Below are 10,558 nucleotides of genomic sequence, written 5' to 3' on the forward strand. Positions count from 1 at the left end.
AGTTATGGCTCAAAGTTGCATACTTATCGAGTCTATAAGTATCACCACGAGAAGTTTATGGAAATGGTAAATGTGCGGTTTGATGAATCTAATGGCTCTCAACAAGAGTAGCTGCCAATTGTGATAGATGAACTGCCGATTTCTGATAAAATTCACCAAATGGTTATCGAATATGTTAGACCTATCCAAGCAAATGTTCCTAACTCATCTGAAGAAGATGCCCCTACTGTCCAAAGAAGAACTCGACAAGAAACTACTGAAGAAAATCTGAATGCCAACGAATATGAAAATGCCAAAAATAATGGCAACCCTGATAATGATGGCAATTCCAAACAAAATGGCAATCCTATAGGAAATGATAATGACAATGTCAATCCAGAAGTTGATGCCGAGACAAATGATAATGCCAATCCAGAAGCAGATGCTGAGACAAATGATAATGCTCATCTCAAAGGAAATCCTCCTCTTCAACAAGTTGAAAACCAAGTTGACCAAACATTAGTTCTTGAATATCTCGAGAACCAAGGTTATCCACCCACAACTCGTTCACACACTCGTTTAGCTAACTCCTATTGAAGCTTCTTGTTTGTCTCATTGGCAAAACCGACCAGAACTATTTGGAAAGGGCTTATAGTGAACCCCAACTAGTGGCGGGTATCCTGTGCTCGCCTCAAGTATTTTTTAAAACAAGAAGTCTCGAGTAAGAAAAACCGCCCGCCACAGCTAAGTGCATAACTGTGGCAGGGAAGTTCAGTTACTCAACACAAATATGATCTCCCATGCAAGACTTGCAGTAATCAATTAGTGGCGGGTAGATGGCAGAGCACTAGTGGGCGCTGTCGGTCAAGCGCCACTGCTTATACTTGTTGGGCGATCAGTTTTGGCAGAATAAAGTTGTGGCGGCTGATTCTATGGCTTGCCACTAGTATGTCAAATACTTGTGGCAAGCATCTGGCAGCACTTGCCACTCCAAAAAAATCAAAATAATAATTGGATTGAAAACATCGGATTAGATAAGGTTGGCTATAGAGAAACAATCATTTTGAAATAAGAAAACTTAGTTGAAAAGGTTTAAGGTTTATGGAAAACAGAGGCATATTTGGATTGGTAATTCGAATACTATGGAAATACCATCATGTTTTCATTTGTTCTTGCATTTCATTTGGTTTTTGGTGGCTTGCATTAACATGAACACAAAAGTTTCAAAATTTTGTGATTTTTGAACTTTCCAAAATTCAGGGATGTTACACTACTAGGGAAAAGCCTATACACAGAATCTTACCAGCAGCGCTCCCCAAAATACCACGCTACTGCTATTTAGCAGCAGCGCGTGTTACCGAAACGCGCTGCTGACAGGAAAATAGCAGTAGCGCGTCGACCACAAACCGTGCTACTGCTATAATTGCCATGACCTCGCCCCCCCGCTAGTTATAGCAGTAGCGCACTATATTGAACAGCTCTACTGCTATAGAAGTTAGCAGCAACGCGCTTCTAGGAAAACCGCTACTGCTAAGATCAGCCCACAAGTTTAGTCCCACCTCGCTCCGTGAACAGGGTGTTTACCACCTTAAATATGTTATTTCTGAAACTACCACAACCAGTTGGTCTTCACTGAACTCTATGTGTAAAATTTGTGGCCGCAATATGAGTCCTCTCCGGTTCCTACCGGAGGGGACTCATATTGACAACTCAGATTGTACACAAAAAGATCATTGATGGCCAATGTATTTTTGCATTGACGTATTTTTTGTATAGTTACACTTAGCAGTAGCGGTTTACATGCAAAGCGCTGCTGCTATTCAGATTAGCTGTAGCGCGTTTTGGCAAACGCGCTACAACTATCCCTACCTTATCCCCACGCACACGATCGGCCCTCACTCACACTCTCACTCTCGCCCGCGTGCCGATAACTGTCGTCGTGCGTCGCCGCCGCCGCCGCCTTCGTCCGTCCGCCACCGAGGTACTCCCCTCCTTCCGTCCCTCCTCCCTCCTCCCTCTGCCTACGGCCGCCCCTCCCTCCTCCGCCGCCGCCCTCCTCCCTTCGCCTGCGGCCGCCCCTCCTCCCTCCTCCACCGGCAACCCTCCTCCCACCGCCCTCAACCTTGCCGCCCCTAGCTACCTCTCCGTCGCCCCCACCTCCTGCCACTAGTTAGTACTAGATTTAGTAGTAGTAGATGTTAATTTAGGGTTCATAGCTAGTACTAGATGTTGCTTAGTTAGTACTAGATTTTTAGTAGTAGTAGTTGTAGTTGAACTAGTTTAGTAAGTAAATTAATAAACTAGTTGAACTAGTTGAATTAATAGAACTAATGTATATTTAGTAAGATAATTAATATAACTAGTTGAACTACTTTATTTTTAGAAAGAACTAGTTTTTTTTCTATTTATAGTAAGTCTATATTTAGTAAGAACTAGTTGAATTAATAAAACTAGTTGAACATGTCATATTTTTTGTTATTTTTTAGTTTAAGCAATTATTTGGGATGTATTAGTGATAACTTATATGGTTTCAGGTGACCACCGTCGTCCCCGTCACCGACCCCCTCCGACATCCCCGCCGTCGTCCCAGTCACCGACCCCCTCCGACATCGAGGTGAGACCAGCCAAATATCCTTGTATATCTTGTGTTGTTGCTCAAATAGGATATGTGGTTGCCCAAGTGACCGTTCATGTTCAGTTTACATCTCCGAGTGGCCTATGTTTTGCCGGAGTGTTGATTAATTTCCGTTCCGGCAAATTTCAGGCGCTCGATATGTCCTTTTTTAGCAATGGTCATGCCGGATTTTTTCGTGAATTCTGGCATGACTTGTGCTAGAATATGTACAAGTTTAATCTTTGAATTATGAATGTAGGAAATGTAGTACTCGGACGCATGATAGTCTCCCGGTGGAGTGTAGCTAGTGCCACGACGATCGAGGTATGTGCGACAGGTTCGTTCGGCTGGACGAAGATTGGCGCTTCACCATTAAGCTCGAGGAGACCTTCGATTGTGAAATGGTACGCAACAACGACAAGTGTTTTTTTGTAATTAAGCATGACTTCAACTATTTCAACGTCTAATTTTCATATTTTACAATTCGACTAGCTTATCCCATGCCATGCAAGACTCTATGTCTTGGAGAGGATGGGTTTTGAAGACCATGAAAATTTCGAAACAAAGAAAATACACCTAAGGACCCATCATGATATGGATTTTGAAGTAAATCTGTGCAATGCTCAAAGCGTAACCCATTTTGGTTGCCAAAATTGGGAAGCACTTTGCAAAATGTATGGTTTTTATGAGGGTATGATTGTCACCATGGATCTTGGTGATCCTGACATCGAGCAAGACAATATGGACATTTGGGTCCTTGTTGATACGCTTCCGATTGTACCGCTATGTGAGTTTGTCAAACATACTTATTAACTAATTTATATTGTTTATTTCAAAATAGTTGATAGCTTATTTCCATACAGCTTATTTTGAGTCTTCAAAGACTGTGCGGAAGATGGTAGATAAAACCCACTACACCGATGGCACCGAATTAACGTATAAGGAGAAAAATCATCTGATCGCATTTTGTACTCTTCTTGAGAATTACAATAACTATTATAGAACTCCAAATTTTGGTGAATATGTGCCACTAGTGCGTGTGTTGAACCACGGTAACTTCTCTGGAGATACCCTGGTAAGATTTTTTACTATTACGACATCCGTGCATCTTTTGCATACTTCTAAAACTAGTACATCATTGCTAACTACGAAGTTATTATTATGTTTTTCAACAGAAACTCCCGATGGATTGTGTGCCTCATCTGATGTCTCTGCATGGTCGCCTCTCAGTTCTGAACATACTGCCAGGTAAATCTATGGAGCTCAGCTGTGCATATCGGGTTTCTAAAACCCGTGAACACATGTTCATGAAAGAATGGAAGAAATGTATGGACATTCGCAAGGAGGTTCTTGGAAGTAACATTCAGCGAGAGGCAAGAATTGGAGACAGGCTAATCTCCATTCTCCATAATGGAGAGTCAGGGGCTATCTTTTTTTTGCTATTTTACCTTAGAAAATGTAGTAGGTCTTAATTGAATGTAATAGGTCCTATAAGGTACAATATGTTTATTATGTGGTAATGTGTTAGAGTTGATAATGAGGAGTACTTGTGATTACGACTAGTGACCAATTTGCTATGTGATGTCATTGATGAAAATGATGATCTTGAGGAGGTGTTATATGACAATGATGTATTATGATGATAAGTTGTTAATGATATGATGATGATGATGATATTATTATATCATTGGGTGAAAGAACCGCGGATTAGTTTCAAGTGGATGGACATCCCATGATGTAATAACTCATTATGATGTAAAAACAATCACTAAATTCCTGTTGTATGAAAACTTGTGTAAAGGTGTATGAATACAACATGAAATAAAAAAGAAATAAAATACTAAATAATAGTAGTAGCGCGGGAAAGGAGAAGCGCTACTACTAATTAACAGTAGCGCTGTCCTGAAGAAGCGCTACTACTAAGTCAATTTAGCAGTAGCGTGGGTCTAGGCGCGCTATTGCTAATCACTAGTTGTAGCGCCTTATTAGTAGCGCTCCTTCCCGCGCTACTAATAGGCCTAAAACCCGCGCTGTTGCTAGGCTTTTCCCTAGTAGTGTCAAATAATTCAAATTTAAATTATTCAAATTTGAGAACTACTGGCACTACCAGAAAGTTTGTAGTTTTTTGTACCTAAAGCAAAAATATTCACAAAGAAATTCTAAATACAGCAAAAAACAGCTCAAAAATAAATAAATCAGAAAAGAAAAAAATCGAAAAAAGACTAAGTATAATAATTTTGAGAACTACTGGCACCAACAGAAAGTTTGTATTTTTTTGTACCTAAAGAAAAAATATTCACAAAGAAATTCTAAATACAGCAAAAAACAGCTCAGAAAAAATAAAGCAGAAAAGAAAAAATAGAGAAAAACTAAATAATTGTTTTTGAGAACTACTGGCACTAACAGAAAGTTTGTAATTTTTTGTACCTGAAGCAAAATTAGTCACAAAGAAATTATAAATACAGCAAAAAACAACTTAGAAATAAATAGAGCAGAAAAGAAAAAATAGAAAAAAAAAACTAAACAAAAAACCCCGCCTAGTAGGCTACTACGCCTGCATACGACTAGAAACCCAACCTGTAGTTGGGCCAGGATGCAGGCCCGCAAGCACAGTAGGCCCAACAGGGCAGCGGAGAACAGGTAGGCCCAGAAGGCCTGCTTTAAAGAGGAGCTCGATGGAGCAGCCGTGGCTGGGTTTATAAACCAGTGCGGGTGCTCTTCGCTCGGTGAGGTGGGACTAAACTTCCTGCCCCGTCGCTTGGCAGCGTACCCCATTTAGTATCGGTTCGTGGCTCCAACCGGTACTAAAGGAGGATCTTTAGTACCGGTTGCAGCCACGAGCCGGTACTAAAGGGGGTCGCTTCCCGCCGCTTGGCCTGGCCAAATTTGACGTTTAATACCAGTTGGTGGCTCCAACCGGTACTAAAGGTCCATCCTATATAAGGAACGCTTATGAAAATTTCAGTTTCTTCTCCTCTTCCTCTGCTTCTCCAACCTCGTCGCACCGTCGCCCGTCCCCGTCGCCGCCCCGGCCTGTCGTCGCCCCCGTCACGCGCAATCGTCGTCGCCGTCCCCATCACTGTGCCCGTCCCCATCATCGCGCGCGGCCGTCCCCGTCGTTGCGCGTCGCCCTCGGCCCGTCCCCGTCGCGCGGCGCCCCGGCCCGTCGCCGTCGCCTTGCATCACCGGCCGCCGCCCCGCTGTAAGACCGCCCCCTGCCGCGCCATGGCCGCCCTCACACACACATTACACACGCACACACACTCACAGAGAAAATGTTAGATGATTAGATGAATTAGCTAGATATTAATGTCAAATGTTAGATGAATTAGCTAGATATTAATGTTGGATGAGTTAGTTTTTTTATACTTTTAGTTATTGATGAATTAGATATATTAATGTTAGATATTAGCATGAATATATATAAACTTCAGGTTGTTATCAATTTGATGAAATTGTTCAAAATGAATGCCCATGGTAAACTCTATTGACAAATCTAACAACTCGTGATGAACACAAAGGACAAGATAGCAAAAAATATTGACTCCATCACAATATTTTCTTTGACATCAAATGTTAATAATAGATCATCACTCATAAGAATAAATAACCTGGTAAAGTTTGTGCTGGCGGTCATCTAGATTTTCCTATCAGAAGTTTTCTACAAATTAATAGAACTAGTTGAATTCTATATGAGATTTGAATTAGTAAATGCTTAGTTGAATTAGTAAGAAAATTAATAAGTGCTTAGTTGAATTAGTAAGTGCTTAGTTGAATTAGTAAGAAAAAAAATTATTTTTATTTATAGTAAGTGCTTAGTTGAACTAGTTGAATTAATAGAACTAGTTTATTTTTAGTAAGAAAATTTTGATGAGATTTGATGATGAAATTATTATTTTACTATAGAACTAGTTTATTTTTAGTAAGAAAATTAATAGAACTAGTTTATTTTTAGTAAGTGCTTAGTTGAATTAGTTGAATTAGGGTATTTATATAATTATGCTTCTTAACCAAATGAAATGTTCGGATTATAAGATTTTCAATTAATGTTCAAACTATGAACATAGGAAATGTCTGACTACGAAAAGGAATTCGGTACGTGCGAATACTGTGAAGACGAGCGCGGCATGTGCGACAGGCCTCACCTAGTTGGTGGTAGGTGCTTCAGCATCAAGATGGATGACACCTTCGACGTGCATACAGTAAGTCACAATGACAAGTCTTTTTTCGTAATTAAGCATGACTTATGCTTCTTTTGCTTCAACTTATAATTTTAGTTTTGTACTATTCTACTAGCATATCCCCTACCATGCAAGAATGTATGTCTTGGATAAGGTTGGTTTCAGTACTATGGAAATTATGGAAGTGAAAAGAGTTAACTTGAGGAATGAGCATGGTTATAGTTTTGCCGTAAAATTATATACAATTCAGACACCTACACCTATTTTGAATGCAAACAATGGAGAGCACTATGCAAAGCTTATGCATTTGAGCCTGATATGCTTATCACATTTGATATTCGTCAGAAAGATGATATTGAAGATAATATCGACATCTGGGTCGATGTGTAGACGCCTCCAGTTCTACCATTATGTGAATTTCTCGACCATATTTATGTCTTCGATATTGTTTATTCAAGAATAGTTGACAACTAATTTCTATTGACAGCTTATTTCCATTCAAGCAAACATGTCCAGCGCTTGCTAGACAGGATCTACTACTGTCCCAGGGCTGAACTAAACTGCAAGAAGATAAGTCATTATATTTTATGGCTTGAGAATCTTCATACTATCAAGACAATTTTTTTCCTAAACTTGAAAATCTTAGTACTCAAAACGTGTGACCAATAGTGTTCATACTGAACTACGGTCACATCTATTTAGGAAAGATGGTAAGATTTTTACTATTTGTCCTCAGTGCATCTTTTGCATACATTATTTTTTAAGCTAAACTTCATTGCTAAGTATGTTACTACGATGTTCTTCAACAGGGACTCCCGATGATAGGTGTGCCTCAGTGGATCGAGGCTAAAGGTCGCATGTCCATGGTTAGATTACGGCCAAGACATCCTACATTGCACATGAGTGCATTCGGGATTTCTAAAAGCGAGCTAGTCTTAATAGTCAAAGACTGGAGCAAAATTGTGAAGGATCACAGAGAAGTACTAGGGGGCAGCAATCAGAGGCACAACCCACAATTAGGAGACAGGTTCATCTGCATGCTCCAATATGATGAATCAGGATCGCTACACATGTTCTATGCTATTTTACCTAAGAGAGAGCAGCATGAGTGATTTAGTTAGATAGAATGACTATGATGATTAAATAGTGGTAATGACTATGATGATTATTAGCTTGTTGGTGATGATATGATGCAAGAGTTTATATATATTAATATGATGATTATGATGATGATGATGATGATGATGATGATGATGATGATGATGAGTTATTAGATCATTAGATGAGTTATTACTTGATCACTTAGGATCCATCCACTTGAAACTAATTCACGTTTCTTTCACATAGTGATTTAATAACTCATTATAATGTAAAAACAATCTCTAAATGTGTGTATGCATGTGTGAATGGTGGTGCGAGACATCCACGGTTCTACAAGAAATTCTACTTATATATATGCATAACCTGTACAATATGTAGTATCGTAAAATACCAGTAAATGAATAAAATTAAATGGAAAACACAAAACTAAAGGAAAAACAAATAATAAAACCAAAACCCCTAAACCTTTTAGTACCGGTTGGTGTTACCAATCGGTACTAATGGTCTCCCCGCCCCCAGTGCTGGCTCGTGCCATGTGATGGCCCTTTAGTGGCGGTTCGTGTTGAACCGGTACTAAATGGGGGGGGGGGGCTTTAGTCCCCACCCTTTAGTGCCGGTTGTTGAACCGGCACTAAAGGGCCTTATGAACCGGTGCTAAATCCCGGTTCTGCACTAGTATGTTGATCACATTGTATTGCGGGGGAGGGAGGGTGCTCTCTCATCTGCCATGGGGGGCTGAATTCACTGTTTTGACCCTTTTGCTGTCTTTTAGCCGCATCTGACCCCTCTCTGGAAATAAATATCGGATCTGACCCTTTTCCTACCGCCACCCGAGCTGGCGGTAGGCTAAAACACCCTACCGCCACATGCGCTGGCGGTAGGGACCGGGTCAACGTCGACTGTGCCTTCTGTCGCGCTGACGTGGATAAGTGGCTACCGCCCGAGCCTCTGGCGGTAGGATATTCTCGGCTACCGCCAGAGCGGGTGGCGGTAGGGTGCCGAACAGGCTTTCCTCCGCGTGTGGCTGTGGGCGGGCCCCACCCACCCACCAGCCCGTTTCTTCCTCCTCTCCTCATCGCGAACAGAGGCGAGCGGCGCCTCTCTCCTCCTCCCGATCCCCTCCCTCGATCTCCCTCTTCCCTCAGCCATTTTTGCGGATCTTTGGGGAAAATCGAAGAGGCCGGTAAGATCCTCCGTTCCCTCCAATCACTTTTCGCAATGATTTTGTATTTTAGAAGCTATTTTTGGCACAAGGTGCAACCTAGGTTTTGATGTTGATTTTTTTAATAATGTTTTAGTTGTTTAGTAGCATATGATTTAGTAGTAGGCTTATATGTAAGGATGTGTGGGTGAAAGCATTGCAATATATGTGATGATATGTTGGTGAATGCAAAAATGGTGGTCCATTTATTTTTTGTTATGTAAGAATTGTATGAATTTGTGAGGATGAATTTGTTGCAAAGATGTTGGTGAATGCAAATATGAAGGCATTGCAAAATTCGTAGATGGTTAATGCATTGCAAAATTGTGAGGATGAACTTGTTGCAAAATTGCTAGGTGGTTCATGCATAGTGTGAAAATTTGTGTATTTCATATAGTTGCAAATGTTGTGATGGAGAATGCATATTAATTGTATGGTATTTTCATATTTTACAGTTTATAATTGAAGATGTGTAGATAAAGTTTTTTTATTCATATGTATAGACCATGTTGTCTAATAAGTGAAAAAATTATATATGTTAGGATGGCCGAGGATGAGGATAATGGGTGTTTGTATACGGGGCTTGACCTTGCTTTTGACAAGGATCATCGTGCCCGTGCTATCGAGGGTGGAGAGGTAACAATTTTGACAGACTTGCTTCTGACATTTTCATGTTTTTGTTTTTTTAATGAAGGAAGCTTTTGACATATATTTTTGTGGGGGTGGAAGGGCGCGCCTATGTTTTGGTTGACGCGAGACGTAGGGGCAGCCTCGCTGAAGGCGACCGCGAGATGGGCCACAGCCTTTTTCTTATTTATTCACTTTTCATTTTCGTTTTTTCTTTATTTTATATTTATTTACAATTCCAAATGTTACAAAAATACTTTGCATAAACGTTTTAAAAGTGTTATTGATGAATTTGAAAATTATTAAATGTGTATAGAAAATGTTCCTGATGTATTACAGAAAATGTATAATTTGTACAAAAAAAGTAGACATATGGAATTATACGTTTCTAGAAATGTTCCTAATCATGTATTTGAAATAATGTTAAACATGTATATAAAAAAAATCTGATCTACACAAAAAATTGTATAATGTGATGGAAAAGTAGATATCCAACAAAAATGTTTTCAAAAATGTAAATCATAGAGATGGAAAATGTTAAACATGTATATATAAATTGGTAACCATGTATAAACAAATATATCAGATGTATAAGAAAAATGTATGATGTGTACAAAAAAATTAAACATGAAACATATATTTCAAAAAATATTAATCGTACATAAAAATGTAAACCTGTACAAAAATATTTTAGGTGTATACCGAAAATATACTATGTGTATGAAAACAATAGACATCGAAAATTTTATTTATTTAAATGTTAATTATGTATTTAAAAAATACTAAATAAGTATTTAAAAAATGTTCTTGACATGTACTAAAAATGTACAATGGGTAACAAAAAAGGTAGCCCTG

This window comes from Triticum aestivum, chromosome 4A (assembly GCF_018294505.1).
Source record: "Triticum aestivum cultivar Chinese Spring chromosome 4A, IWGSC CS RefSeq v2.1, whole genome shotgun sequence".
Classification (NCBI taxonomy): Eukaryota; Viridiplantae; Streptophyta; class Magnoliopsida; order Poales; family Poaceae; genus Triticum; species Triticum aestivum.